Consider the following 16,465-nt stretch of genomic DNA (forward strand, 5'->3'; position numbering starts at 1 on the left):
GAATTTGGCAAAACTAGCTCATGTAAATTATGGCTTGATGTCAACTGGGCTTATTTTTATTCATAGGGAAACTTGGGGAAGGTGTTGTCAAAAAAGGTGTGGACAGAAGGATCATCTCTACAGAAACTAGAAGCGTGATGGAACTATATTAAAAGGGAGATGACAAAACTGGGCAGAAATCAGCATTGTTCCCAGCAGCCCTCTGTGAAACACTAGATGGCAACTGCAACAAATCAAGGGATAATGAAATGGGCATCTTCCTCCTTTAAAAATTGTCCAGGATATCAGGACCTTGTGGGAACTACCTCTGTTACCCTGCTCATTTGTTCCCCAAAACATTACAAGACATCAGGAAGGGTTTGGTTGTTTTTTTTTTTTTTTAATTTCTTTAACTATCTTCTACCAGCTGAGAACAGATTATTGAATAGTAAGTTCAGCTGTGTAACGGAGAAGATTAAAATTGCCCAAGTTCATCTCTGCTGTGAAAACTATGCACACTTTAATATATATACATTTGGTCCTATTCTGATCTACTCTGATTTTATTTAATATTTGTATTTAACCAAAGCAGGAAAGTATCTCAACTTTAAAGGAGGGTGGCATTTCTACTGAAGCAAGCTGATTTTTTAGGATTTACCCCAAGACCCACAGATCAACATTTAGAGAATGTGGTCCTGAAGTGGCCCAGTTCATTTTTCAACCACAAGATCATTTTACACTAAAGCAAATGATGGCCATTTGACATATCTGTGTCTGTGATCTTTCACTTCTTTTCCCTAGCTTACACCTAGAATATGTTTCTGAAAACTGCTTTAACCATTTTTTAAAGCTCATAAACCCGTGACTTTCTTTCTAATTTATTTTGGCAGTGCTTGTTCTTCTAAGGAAACATTTGCATGATAGTACCAAGGAACTAAGTAAAATTTGTAATTAAGAAAGAACTCTTCCAGCAATTTTATGTGCTAGATGAAATAATATTCCAGTAATAAAAGCTTTATTTGCTATCTGTAGCATGATTTAATCATAAGTTACTAAAAGGACGCTGTGATCCAGACAGCCTTATGTTCACTCTCAAGTATCTATTCTGTAACACTAAGAACTTTTCAGGCTTTGTAACCTTATAAATAAATGCATGTTATTACATATGAATTAGTTATTGTTGAGTCTTTTTATAGCCTAATCATCAGTTTGGCACATACGCTCTTCCATTTCACTGGATCACAGGCAAATATTTTTTCTAAAACTCATTTCATTCCCAGAAACTTTGCCTTCTTGACAATTCCATGCTTTTGCCTAAATCAGAATAATTTTCTCTGATAGAGCATTATGATGATTATTAACAGTAGCAGTAATTGTTAACTGTAACAATAATTATTATTGTCTTGCTTAATTGCCAGTAAACCAGAAATCTCTAGAACAAGCAATTTACCCAAACACAACTTTGAATTAGTGACAGAATGTATTCAAGAATGAGGTCATTAAAAAAAGATGTTTCTTTACTGTTTTCTGTGCTGGATTAAAAGTATGGGTTTGTATCTTCCCAGCTGAGATCATTTAGACATTTTATAATTCAAGTATTGTCCTTATCCTAAATTCTTATCGCATTTTATTTTAGTTGAAATAATTTATGTTAACCAAAATTTTTTTTGCCAGATTTCCTGATATTTTGAAAATCTCTGATGTGTAATTGATACATTTGAGAGTAGTACAGTGCACACTCTAGTATTACACCATGTCCTCAGCCCATCTCCTAGCTCAGTTGATGCTGATTCCTTACCACAAGTGGCTCCAGTAGCACATCAAGTGATCTGAGCAGCCCCTGACATTCACAGGTAGCTCTGTCATGCTGTCTCCAGAAGTGAGTGAAATGTCTCATTAGAGAAGCCCTTCTTCATTGGTTTCAGTATACGTGTTTCTGTCTGTTTATGCTAGTGAAGGCATCGACATTGCAGCTCTAGCAAAAGCTGGTGAGCTTTGTGATGGTCCTCCCTCAAGATCATTGTCTCTAGGCAGTCATTTAGAGATGAAGCTAATACCACGTAACTCTCTGAGTACTGCTGGACCGTCTTTGGTGCTGTGCCCGGTTGTGAGACCACAGACCAGTTGTGCTCATCCTGCCTGGTGCAGTGGAATATGACCTTGACCAAATGCCCCAGTAATGTGCCCATTCTGACAAGCCGGTTGGCATCCTTCATGGGCATTAGCCAACATGCTGGCAACTGTCAACAGCAGTGGGTCTAAGCATGAGCCTGAGCCCTGTGTCAGCATTACAATACAGATTATTTCCTCTGAAATCATCACTCAAAACCCAAACATGATCTGGTTTGGCAAGGTGTTAGTGTAGAGAGAGGAGGGTAGCCTTCATATTGTCAGTGGGGAAAGGATTAAACTAGTAAAGTTCTCACAGTATCAACCATCTGGGCTGCAGTGGCACAGGACATCTAGAGTACTTTGCCATTTGCAAGGCTGTGAATGATTTGTTGCCAGCCTATCTCATATTGCTCAGCATCAATTTCATCTCATGTTGGATGGGACCATCTGTTTCTATCCTATGCCTACGTGGTGGCTCTGGCTATCATGCAAGTGTTAAGTGTCTGTTGTGTGGCACCTGAATTATCCCTAGGCCATTTATTTTCCATTTTAATTTTTAATAGAAACAGATAGTTCTCTAACATGTTGTAGAAGAGTAATGATCTTGCTTGATTTTCATGTTACATTTTTGTTGTCGCTTCTTACCTTTGTTCCAATAATGAGGTTATTTAAAATCTTTTTCTTCTATTCTGTGTTGGCAATTTATATAAATGATGTCTTTATGTTCAGTAACACTGCTTAGACCATAACTGACCTAAGAAACTACTAGAAAACAAATTCCAGACAGAAGTTTCCTTCTCCTATTTCAGGGTCTAAAGTATTCTGATGAGGCCGAGCTACAGAAGGTAGGAACAATTTGAAAACTTTGCAACAGTTTTCCTTAATCAAGATCTTTCCATGACTCCTACTAAATCACTCTAGTTGCATCAGGGCTGAATTCAGACCTTTGTGTGGGACCGAGAACAGTTTATGTCATGGAAAAAAAAAAAGCAAGAGTTTATGAAGTCACTTCCTACAGGACAGAAGGTGTGAAGTTCATAGTGATGGCATGATTTCCTCTGCTTACCTAACAGTGGCTGCTTGTTGCACATACTCATGCAGTTAAATAATTTTGCCCATTGGGTTCACAGAATCACAGAATCACAGGTTGGAAGGGACCTCAGGGATCATCCAGTCCAACCTTTCTAGGAAGAGCAGAGTCTAAATAAGATGGCCCAGCACCCTGACCAGACAACTCTTAAAGGTGTCCAACGTGGCCGAGTCAACCACTTCCCTGGGGAGATTATTCCAATGGTTGACTGTCCTCACTGTGAAAAATTTCCCTCTGGTACTTGTGTGTTTCAGCACATATGATCTGTGTAGCAGCGTAAGCTTTGGAGGATCCAGCCCTCAGCCTTACTTTGCCAGGTTGACTAGCTGCATTCTTCCAGTGACCTGCATCCAATCAATCCTGATGTCCAAGGACCCAAGTCAGAATGGAGATTTCACAGAGCAGGGTGAACCAGGCTGCTTCCAGGTCTACGCCATTCACTCATTAACAAAGTGACAAATTCTGTAGGATCTTTCACATGCCAGCAGTAGATAAATGAAGAAATTAAATGGGAACAAACAACACAACATGATATCCTTTTCCATATGTGCAGTTTTGATGAAGTCAGTGGCACAACTCATGTGAATAAAGAACAGTAAGGAAAAGATTAATAGAAGCAAGATCTAGATCACAGGCTGTTTTAAGCACTCCAGTCATCCGATTAAGAAATTCAGCTCATGAAATGGATTTGTTTTTATATGCCAGCCACATGGTTTTATGATTGAAACACCCACAGCACAGAAAACTCTTGTGAGGAACATGTGGATGCACAGCTGTTTTGGCAATGACTGTAAATAAATAGGTGTCTTAATTCTTTCTATCTGTAAGTTTACAAAGAGGTCAGAAAATGTATGGGACAACAAGGAAAATACTTGAAATTAGTAAGAGTGGGAGTCCATTTTCTTAAGCTGTAGAGGAAAAAGTCATAGAAAGTTAGCAGTCAATATATTCTTTCACTGTGCTGAGTAAACAGTAAAAAGAAAATGTAATTTGCTCACAGGCTATTTCATTGTAGAAAAAAATTGAGGAAAGGGTATATTTTTATTAACTTATAAATATATGTGCATATATAGGACAATTTAAAGACTGGATTTCAAATACTGATGAATGTGCAAATGCCATGTATATATTACAATGAAATGAATACACTTTGAAGAGGATGAAAACTTAACTTACACATTTCCAACAGCTGCAGTCCAACTTTTAATATAAATACAGCACTAATGAGAAAAGTCATTAGGTAGTTGTTGGTGCCGAGAGTGTCAGTGCTGAAGGTGTCAAGGTGCAAATGTTAGAGGTACCATCTCTAAGAAGAGAAGCGTCTTTCACCCAGACCCAGATTTATGCTCTGTGCCGACATTCCTGCAAAGTGCTGGAGATAACATACAGTTAGAAGTGCCAGTCTCCAGATGTCACTGGAAAGCAACATCCCTTCAACCTATCTCCATTTTACGTGGCTATTGCTGAGCCATGGAATGTTTTCAGAATCCTGGGTCATCAGATTGCCTTGTCTCCTGAAAGTCATGTGCACCTTCTAAAGCTTTGACAAGCTAACGATGACCATTAGGCTGTGTTCACAAGGTTCCTGCATAGGTGTTTCACTGTGGGGGATGGAGAAAAGTAAGGTCTAGTGCACAGACTGAACAAGACATAAGCTCTCCCTGAGCAAAATAGGCTACCAGTAAAGAAAGCAATTCTGACTCATCTAGTGGAGCTGGCTGATAGGCCGAAAAGGATTGTCCGTATTGGTGGGTAGCTCCTCATTAGTAGTGCTATAGCTGCCAACTACCTTCTCCAGCTGTAATACACTGCACAAAACTCTTGTGCCTCCACTAGCAGGCTCCTTGTACAAAATCCCAGAGCTACCTAATTCTGAATTTCCAGACTGTGAAGGGGGCAGGAGGGTCAAATCTTTTGATGAAAAGCATTGCAGCACTTGACTTTCAGGGATCTGGCGAGCTACAGGAACATTCAGCATCCAGGTGAAGTGTATTAGGAGCACCACACATTGCCTGGGAAGACTCAGACCCCCAGTGGAAGAAGGAGAAGGCATTGTTGTCCACTTTCCTCATCCAACAACTCCATAGCTGGGGCAGTCATCTAGCTAAAGGGAGATTTGACTCTGCCTGAAGGGATTTGGAGCCATATTCTCCATTACACAAGGTAAGTCAGCTACACAGGTCAATTAAACTGTATGTACAACACAAAACAGGGTGACTTTAGGGCAGGGCTGGACAGAAGATCATAGATCAGAACTTGAAAGAAGAATGGCATTCCTATGAAAGGATAAATGTTATTGTCTTTCTTCCTACCTGCTGCTGAAACATCTTAACTTTTTTCGCTTGAGGGCATGATCTGAGTATAGTGAACCTAGACATCCCTTCTTTTTTCAACTTTTCAAAACTTCTGTCCCAGTTTCCACCCCCCATAAATATGAGTAACTTGGTTAGGAAGGATGGCAAGGATGAGGAAAGTAGCTTATTATCCCCTTCCCCACCAGTGATTCTTGATACCAGCTGCCACTGTGACATTGACACAGTGGGATCAAATATGATGAACCACAAGGTGCCACTTTAACTGTCACTTCAAATTCCTGGAGTCTTCATACATTTAGTCATGTTTATTTATAAGATACATTTCCTGTTTCTATATTGGCACTGATTTTAAACTGCCTGCAACTAAGCATTGCCTGTCAGAATGCATCTCTCTTTTCCTAAGTATGTATCATGGTGAATATCATATTCATAACACAGAAAATGATTCTTTCCAGTCTATGGAACCAAACATCTATTGTAGCCTCATTTACTCTCCAGCCCAATCAACAGCCCTGGTTTTTTTTTTCTTTTCAATCTAGCAGATATTCCTTCATGTTGCTGCTAGTTAATTTCCAGATTTCCTTGAGTAATTTTCAAATCACCTGACCATCTGTTTCAAATTTAAGCATCCCAAGATGCAGTCAATCTAAATATCTAAGGTATGTTGTAAATTATGTTCAGAGCTACCCTTTAAAGTATCTGGGGTATTTAATTTTTGTTGATATTAACTATTCCATATGTAGGGCTATAATTGACTTTAAAACCTGCAACCACTATATTATCTTGAAGAAAAAAACTCAGTGTTGAAATAATGTAGAAGAGGGCAATGAACAAATCAATGCCTGAAGTAGACTCACAGACAGAGTAAGTCCAGAGGGATCAATTAATAGTACCTCATTCAGAATGGGCAAGATTGGTAACTGTGATATTCCAGCTAGAGCTGTGTCACACAGGGTGATAAACAACAAACCATTTCCATGTTCCATAAGCAGCAGATCAGTTCAAATCCTGGTGTTTGTGAGTAGATTAGCTTCTGCTAAGCATATTATATATGAATTAGGATCTGTGTTGAGCCTAGACCAGATGGTCTTATGTCACTTCCAGAACTTCCTAAGACATTATAGGTCTAGGATGCTGAGGTCTTCAGTGATCAGAAGTCATTATTTTCTAATGAATATCGAGATTTTCATGTGAAGTGCATAAGTTCAGCTTGGTTTTAAATGAACAAGTTTCAACAGAACAAAAATCAGAATAGGTATTTCTTCTGCCACAGAAATGCAATTGAGTGGGCCACAGAAAATAGGAGGTAGAAACTTTTCACTGCAGAAGGAAGTATGATAAGAAAATTTGCTCTGCTGTCTAGGCAAACTTCTGTGAAGAGAATGAAGACAGCGGTCTCCACAGCAGTTAATCTGGGGCTTTGCACAAAACTCAAAATTTACTTTGTATAGCTAAAAGACCTATGTGAGGCTATTGTTAAGTGTCCCTTGGCTTCAGAGCAGACTTATCTAATGAGCATTCGGACCGAAGCAACGTAATTTCAAAAGCATGTACTATTTTCTGTGAAGGCTGAGCTCCGCCACACATAACTGTTCGTGAGCAGGACTGATGAATAAGAACTGCACTGATAGATCCAGGGGGATACAAGAAGTACCAAGTCAGCAGAGAAGGACCTGCTGAGTGCGTTTGCTCTGTAACCACCATTAAGAAAATACAGCTGCATGAGGTGCCAATCCAAACCAGAAATTGCTTCTTCTAACTGTTCGATGATGCTTTTAAGATGAACTGAAATTTGTCTTCTAATTAAATGTTTTTGATGGGTCCTGATTTTCAGTTTTTTACATTCCTCCTGAAAAATGTGTCTGTATTGATTCCACTCTAACCTGATTTTTCATCTTTTATTTTTCCTGTTCCAATAACACACTAAAAAGGCAGTATTCATGTTTCCTACTTTTCTGCTTTTGTCCACTTCAGGGCTTGGTATCCTTGCCATATTGACTGGTAGGACCAGTGCCCTGTATGACACAAGTCTTGCTATAGCCTGCATACCATATTCTCCCATGGCACAGAATATTTGGCTTGACAGTATCAGGATAGATGTGCCATAGGCAGAGAATCTGTAAGGGAGAACAGGAGCAGGGCATCCTTCTGCCTGGGAATGGGATGAAAGGAACAGGAACCTCTTCCTAGTGCTATCACAGCCCAGACAGTAAGCATGTACTATGGTCCTGATGCCACTGCAAGTGCATAGAAAACTCCCATGTGTTTTATCAGGAACTTGCGGATCTGTGTTAAGAAGTTGTCTGAGGGTCTTCTAAAGTATTGGTCAGCCAGTGTCAATCACAAAGAGACTTTAATCCTCTTCATATTTATCTCCATTTCATGTGATTTGCTACAAGTATATGAGTTAGCCACCTTTTCTACATGAAGAACCTCCTCTCAATGCAGAGGGAGATTTCATTTGATTCATAAAGATGGTTGGGATTAAGTGAGTACTGTAGACCTAAAATCCATAGTGCTCTGCCTACTTATTTCTCTAAGGTAGAAGTGTGGGATGTATTTTATCTTTCCCTCGTTCTTTAATATATGTTCTTTGACCCAATGTACTGTCATTCTAGTAAAATGATTCCTATCAATAGCACAACAAAATGCAAGGCAAACATGTTAAAACTTCACCATTAAATAAGCTGTGGTATTTTAACCTTCATTTAATTTGGTATTAAGCTTCATTTCACTCAGCCGGGTCTCTACGGACTTGTCTACAACACATTGTGTTCCCCTGCCTTAACGTATCTTTGATGTCCTCATTGCCTCTTCAAAGTTCTGTCAGGTCCTTTCAGCACTCACCTACTGCTCTCTGGGCAAGAGTTAACGTGCTGAAGTTGATTCGCAATAACACACATGCTACCTTACACACAAAAACTCGTTAGTCAAGACAGACAAGAAAGGAAAAGGAGCTTTTAGCTTGCCCTGAATCTTCTCCCTCAGTGTGGGGCTAACTGAACCATCTCCCTCTTATGGATTCAAGAATGTCTGTTAATGCAAAAACTAGAATATCTTTGTAACTGGACTCCTTTGGCAACAAAGGTGGAATTGGTTACTGGATTCAGAACTTTTTGTTAGCAGAGGAGAAGGAACCATTAGATAGACATCTGGACAGTCAGAGAGACAGATGGAGAAACTGTGATCCTTGGGCAACCAAGTCAAAATTTTACATTGGCTTTATTTTTTATAAAAATTTCTTCAGCAAGAATTGCACTTCCTGATGCTTTTCATTTGTTAATAATAATACCAGCCAGCAAGTCATTCCAGGGTTTCATGGATGGATGGAGATCTCAATGCACTCTGCATGGGCTGAATGAAGCAGAACAGAAATTGGCAAAAACAGGGTTATTATCTTTGTTATCTAATATTCATAATAAAGTGATGCTCAGAGACTCCCACCAAGTTTGTACTGCAGTAGTTTGTCAGCTTAGCCCTTTTTCAACAAGTTTAAGCTCTGCAGTCCTGATCCTACTGTCTAAACAAGACTCTGAAAAGTCTGTAATTTAAAGAAAGTTTAAAGCAAGAAATGAAGACTAAATCAAGTACAGAGCTTTCAGCCAGTTTCAGTTTCTGTTTGAGGCTTTCCAGGTGTGAGGACACAGGCAAATCATCCCTTGAATTAACATGATTTTGACATCGGTGGGAAGCCACTGACAGTAAGTTTGAAACCAGTCTTCCAAGGATCTTAGCAAGGAGCAGAAGGAGAGGAATATGTAGGAAATATTTTTGGGAATTCTCCAGCTCTCTAAAGCAAGAGAAGAGAGAAGGTGGCACATTGTGAGAGTTGGTTATGTGCCAGAGGAGAATGGTTCTGTTCTGTAGGACATCAAGTATCTGCTTTGGGTATCTGCATCTCAGCCCTGGATGTACTAAGTCTGGGATGCCAAGTTAGTTTTAACAGCTAAAACTGCTTTGTATCTCCCATGAAAGCGGCAAACACACACAAACTGGGCATGTAAGGAGCATAATTTGAGTTGTGTTCTTATTTAGGAGCTTAAATAAAGGGAAACAGAAACTTGTACATGTCACTGAAAAGCAAGGCCAAACCAGCCACCTTTGTTCTTTTCTCTGATCCTGTTCCTTGAAGATCTCTCCCAAGCCCATCAAACGCATGGTCCCTTAAACATGGATTTTTAAGGCACTTTTTATTAGACACCTTCCAAATTACAACTTCTTGACTGTGCTGGTTTTGGCTGAGAAGGGGTTAATTCTCCTCACTGTGGGGGTCGGCTACCTTTCCAGCTTCCCGCGCTCTGCCGCGTGGCGGGGGGGGGGCTGGGAGGGGCAGGGCCATGGTGGGGGCGGCTGACCCCGACTGGCCAATGGCAGGTTCATTCCATACCATGTGACACCATGGCCAATATATTGAGGGGGGGCAGCGGCAGCGCGGGGGCGGCGCGGCGTCGGGTCGGCGGGCGGCTGCGGCGCGTGCGGTTTGTTCCGGCGGTTCGTTCCCCCTCTCCCCTCCCTTCCCCCCTCCCCCGGGGCTTTGTGCCTCTCGTTGTTCTCCTTTACATTGCATTTCTACTGTTGTTTCTTTTAATTTTCATTATTAAACTGTTCTTATCCCAACCCACGAGCGTTACCCTTCTGATTCTCTCCCCCATCTACCGGTGGGGAGTGAGCGAGCGGCTGTGTGGGGCTGAGCTGCCGCTAAACCACAACATTGACCATATTGATGCTTCCTGACAAATTTATGTGTAAATCTTAAAAGTGGCATATTCTTCATTCTGGAATATTTCTGAAAAAATTTCTGTTCTGAAAACGGTTTTAGATTTGAGTTACAGTTTAGGGAAGAAATGTTCTTCAGGAAGAAAAACAACAACTTCAAAACAGTGTTTTGTTTATATTCAGTAGTTTCTTCATGAGATTTACTTGTGCTTGTTTAACTTTCACTTCTTGTGGACTCAGTTTCAAAGAACAATGATAGCTTCATATTTAGAGTGAATTCAAAAGGGTGGTGGAGGGTTAGGGAAGAGATCTGGGTTGAGAAGAGTTCTGCATTCCTGACGTTTTAACTCAGTAAATTGAAAAACTTTTATTGTTTTTGTCATCTTTGAAATGAAACTGGAGCTTCTGAGTTTATATTTCAGTGAAGGACTAAACAACACCGCATTCACGCTTGAAAAAGAGTTTCTACTGTACTTTGAACCACTTGTTGCTTTTTATTTTCCCATAGAAGAGCAGATAAAATACTTGGTACTGGCATTCCTTGTGCGTATCCTCCTCTCTGTTTTGAAAGCTTACCTTTCCATTTTGATGTTTCATAACACTTTAAGCACACAGAGACCTTTCTTTCTAGACTTGAATCCTTTCTAGACAGTAGACTTCATAGTCTCATTTTTTGAACCTTACGCAAGAGCTGCTTAATACAAGTTGTTTTGGGAAATGCTTAGGGACACACACAGCTTTTAGAGTGACATTTTCTCACCTTTATTCTATATTTTCTAGATATTCTCCATGAGTTTAGGCATCTCTTTTGCACTTATGTTCTCTTCTTAAAACTTTGCAGCTATAATACAGTTGCTAAGATTAATGTATCTACTCTCAATCCATATTAGAAAATAAATGGAATTATTTTCAGGTATTCTGACCTTCTGCAGGTTTTGTTAATTTTGTTCTTTCTTGTGAAATTTAGATTGAAGGGTAAGTATATTCCTGGCTACTCACCCAAGTACATATGGTTTTGCTAACACTGTCTCCTGTCCTTGGGTTGGAACATACCTTTGGCATCATAAAGAGGTATTCCTCAGTAACAGTGTTTGAGGAGTTCCAGAATCACCTACTATGAAAATCCATTTATTTCCACCAGCACATCTTCCATCACAGTAAGGCCAAACGAGGTGTAGTCTCCAATACCCGTTAAAGGACTGGTCCTTTTGACCACTAGTTTTTATAGGCAGTTATAAAACCTTTACAACTCTGGCTACTAGAAATTGAAATACCAACAAAAATATTCTCAGTAATTAAAAACAGAAATTAATTTTTTAAGATCTGCTTTCATGCTCAGTTTTTATTTTATGACAAGAAAGTTCTTCCTTTTTTATTTCATCAATGAAACTAGTTTTGATAGTGTGTCAGCTTTTGGTACTTGAAATTATACTGAAATAATTTCATTTGCAATCATTCAAAAATTGCAACCTTTAAATAAAAAAAATTGGGTTAAAAATAAAAGTTGACTTTCTTCAGAAAGTCGTATTTATCATTAGACAGTATGTAAGGGAAAAACAAGCCATTAACTTTTCTTAAATTCTTATCCTCAGAAATGCAGATATCAGATTTTTTATTTCTCTGTTTGCCTGTTTGTAGTTGCAACTATCCAATGTTCATATGAAAACTAAGATGCCAGTATCAGTTGGACGATGTATTTAAACATCGCAGTGTGTAGCACACCAAACTTAAATCATTCCCTAAAAGTGCAAGAGGGATTTAAAGAGCAAGGAAGTGGGTGTGCATGGGGTCAAATAACTTACCCGCAGGCACACAAGGAGTCTATGTCACAGCTTTCAATTGAGCCTGGTTCTGCATGCCAATTGTGTCCTTTACTCATAGCACTTTGAGTCTGCATTTATACCAGCCATTAGACATTCAAATAAATGCGGTGTGAGGTCCCATATATCTATTCCATTCTCACATTGCATATTCAGAGAAACACACGTTTATTATTAATGTTGATAATGAGATATTAAGCTGTCACAGGGGATTGTGATGAGCAGCATCAAGGTAAGTCTATTGCTAGCATCCACAGTGGAATTTCTGCCAAAGAAATGTAATGAAGAAGATTGGGGGGAAAAAAGAAAAGAAAAAAAGCAGCAGCACATGGTAGTGTGAGGGGTGTGTGGGCTGGGAACACTATCTTGGGAGATACAGTTCTGCTTGTAGAGATGCAAAGTTTAGCCTGTCATTTATTTTTTTGGTAGATTTCCTTTTGAAATGAATATCATGCTCATTATAGGTGCCAAACTGACAGCCCTTAAGATTGAAGTTCCCTGTTACAAAATCAGGTGTAGCAAGCAGGAGCAACAGAAGCTTTTTCACACATGCCTATCAATAAGTCTCCACCTTGGCCAGGCAAGGTTGAAAAAATAGTTAAAGTTCATCTTCACTCTCTGTACTTTGCCTGGTAGAAAAGGAACTTTTACTGAAACTTGTGTGGTTTCTACTTTGACTTTGGAAATTAATAGGGACAAACACATTTGTCTTGGGTCATTAATAAGCCCTAAAGAGAAGTAACATTTGATTGTCCTTATGTCATCTTCTTCCTGATAAGTGACCCCATCTTACACAGCAACCATATACCACCATCATTTACTAGGTAGTAATTAATTTCCCAAGGGTCTTAAATGCCTTGTAAAGAAGCATCTTACAGAAAAACCTGAATGAAACTAATCTATTGTAGGCCCAAATACATTCCAGTATACCATAGTCCACGGAGCTTCATTCTTCCGTCCCTTCATGATCTTTATGTACTTGTTCTCGAAATATTGGCTTCCAGTCCCAAATTCCATGAAAGCTGTCTGCTAAATGCTGGCTGGTTTGCCTTTCTGTGGGGTAGCTGAATTTTCTAGTTTTCTGGTGTAGTTTGTTCAGTTCATAATAGAAAATAAGATAGGAGAAAACATCCAGAACTCACCTATTTCATGTCTCTGCTCCGCAGAAGTATCAATTTATCTTGTGTGTTCCTCTTAGATATTTGTCCAAGACGTTCTCAAAAGCTTCCAGAGTGAAGTGTCTTTATTGCAAGAATGACCTTCCATAAAACACTGTACCATCTAAATAGCAGTGGACTAGGCAAGAAAGGCAACATTAATGGTGTGAGTACTATCAAATAATTTCATGACTAGCTTATGCTGGATTAGTTAAACTAGTTCCTCCTGTTTTACTGAAACTAGGATTGTCAGTCCAATAAAGAAAATTAAGTCCCAGCTTGCAGTTATGTTTGACTCAGCTTGTATCTACCTATACCCTAATTTAAATCTTTACTTGTCCCACAAAGATAAGAAGACATAGCAGCATGTGAAGACAAGAGGCTGAGGCTAGACATTGATTAGACCCAGGAAAGAAGCAGGAATGATGAAAGTGATGATCTTTTTAATTTCTTAGTTAACACTTGTAAAATGGGAACATATTGATTCATTTGTCATCTCTGCCTCATCCATCAAGTGTGTGCTGACCTATGAAGAGACTTATATGCACCCAATTTAGCATTGAAAGGGACTTTTGGACATAGTGGTGCTCAAAGCTAAGGATGTGATTCCCATTTCATGGGAGCTAGAGGTCAATGGCTATACTGAAATTCAAACAGTTGTGAAAGGCCAGATGAAATCTACCTTCCTTATCCTGTGAGTTACTGTTCTTTACCCTGTGCCAGTGACTCTTAACTTCTGTAGCCTCCTAGAAAAGAAATCCCAAGTGGAGGACAGCACATAGGTTCTCATTGACCACAAACTTCTTCCAAGCTACAATCTCTTCCACTGCTTCAATAGATTATAGCAGCAACCAATGTTGCCTACTCTCCTTTAGAAACAGACACTGGCAGAAATTGGATCATTAGCAAATCCACAGAACATGAATCTGGGGAACAGGAGCATTCCTGGAAGGGGTCCAGACTACAGAGCAATCAAATGCCAAAAATCAGAGCTAGCTGTCTCAGTACAAAACTAAGTTCTTCACAGGTTTTACCACAAAATAGATGAAGTCAGTGACAATCTCTTGATAGACCCCAAGAGAACCTGCGTGGAGGTATGGATGATGGAAGGGGAGGATCAGAATGCTAAGAGCCTGTGCAAGCAGTGTTAAATGTTCCTTCTGATTACGACACTGTAAATGTGGCCAGATTAGAAATGGTGGTATGGGAACAGGTACTTGACAGTCACTCTTACCTTTCAGTTCTTTATGCTTTTCTGGTCAGAGAAAACGTTTTGGATTGTACACACAGAAAATCTTTTTAAATGTACACAGAGGCTTCCCTGGAATAAATATCTTTGACTCGTATGTTACATTTTCAAACAAAAGGAAAAATAAGTAAAATACAATACTGACAATGCCCAAAAGTCTTCCTAAACACTCATTGTGATGTATTGCCCTGGGAAAGCCTGCCAGGCTGTTTAATACCATTATTGCGTGATCCTGGGTGCTCAATTTGTTATTTACAGATCCTTCTCCTGTCCCTGGTCATGACCACATATCTGCTTATATTATTTCTAGCAGGTTCTCCAGCACACGTTGGTTCAAAAATCAATCACTTCCTGGATCTATCATTTCTGTCCCACTTTTGGGCTACATGTCTCAAGTGCTAATCTGCTGTTGGTCTAACGCTGATCACAGCAGTACCTGCTTTTACCACATGAGGAAAGAACGGTTTGCCTGATGTTCCCTCGGCCAAAGCACTTTAATAAATAGATGGTATGGATGAATAAATACATATATCTCTGCAACAGTACAGAAGTTCCCTGTTGTACATTTATTTATGTTCTGTAAATTTTCACAGGGTTTCATCATTCCTCTGGGAAGATGGTTCTTCAAAACATCAATTCATCAGGATTTGTTTGAATTACTCTCATTTTATACTACCTTGAGCTTAATTTCATCCTATTACTTATACTCTTAACTGATAATTCTAAGTCATTCTCATCTTCTTGTTGCTTATTCCCCTCTATATTGCATATTTAGCCAAGATACAAATTTTTAGTTTTATTTTTATTTCTTATTGTTCATTTATTTCTCGAAGTTTTTAACATATGCTTTTGGGTAACTCTTTTGATGATATTTTTTTCACACTTAAATGTGAAGTCATATCGCAGAAGTATGGAGAATGTTGTTTACCTAAACACTGGCTTATTTTTTCTGCCATATCTCATTGCAAGCTCCCGTACAGTTTCTTGTCGTCGTTCTTAGAATTTTACTTTCCAAGTTGTTGTTCTTTCATGTCGTATTAAATACTTATCTTACTGATTTTGCTAATTTGCATTTCCTGTTTTGTCCTATTTTTCTATCTGTTTTCCAAATCCCTTAATTCAGGTAATTTTAATCCATTTTCCCATTTTCTCTGACATTCACAGCTCATTTACTGCTTTGTCAGGCTACCATTGTGCTAAGTTTTGTAAACAAAAATGAAAAATCTTACCTTAAAGATATATTGTAGGTTTAGAACAAAAAAAAATCAGGAAGATAAATACTCAAACAGAGAAAGAGAAGTTAGTGGTGAAGACAGATGAGTGTGGGTCATATATTGTGCTATTTAGAGGTATTCCTGATTTCACATCCTCAGTTGGAATTGAAGATGCAGCTGAGACTTTTTATAGTTTAGTGTTTAAAGAGTTAAAGGTTGATCAGTTATGACTGTAAGGTTGGCTGTGCACTATTTTAGACGCTCCATAGGAATACTCGGTTCTTATGAGATGAAATATTCATTTTTGTACTGTCTCATTGAGGGCCCTCTGACGTGATCAAAAACACAGCATGGGCAACAACTGTAAGATCCTGGAAGACCCTAACATGGGGAATGGGGCTGAGACAGGCATTTCAGGGAAGAGTTACAACATCATTGTGATCTTTCAAGGAAGTAGAAGAAGCATGGAAGGGAAGGGGAAAGCTCTTACAGTCTGAAGCAACCCTCTAGAACTGTTTAAACTAAATTGGAATGCCTCTAACTTTCATTTAAACCCAAATTAGGAAAACTAAGATGGAATAATAATCTTTTCTGTTCACATTTGCAGTGCTAGGAACATTTTTATGGACTTGCAAAATATTAGCTAATATTTTGAGGATATGTGTCTTCATTTCTTGTTAAGAAATGCATACATTTGAATATCCTAAACACAACAAAAATGCCAGTACTTTTCTTTCAAAGATACAGTCTTTGCCAAAGCAAATCTTTCAACATAACAGAAGTTTTCCTTAACTGACCTCTGCGGGAGCTGTT

The sequence above is a fragment of the Phalacrocorax aristotelis genome, chromosome 2 (genome assembly GCF_949628215.1).
Source record: "Phalacrocorax aristotelis chromosome 2, bGulAri2.1, whole genome shotgun sequence".
NCBI classification, from domain to species: domain Eukaryota; kingdom Metazoa; phylum Chordata; class Aves; order Suliformes; family Phalacrocoracidae; genus Phalacrocorax; species Phalacrocorax aristotelis.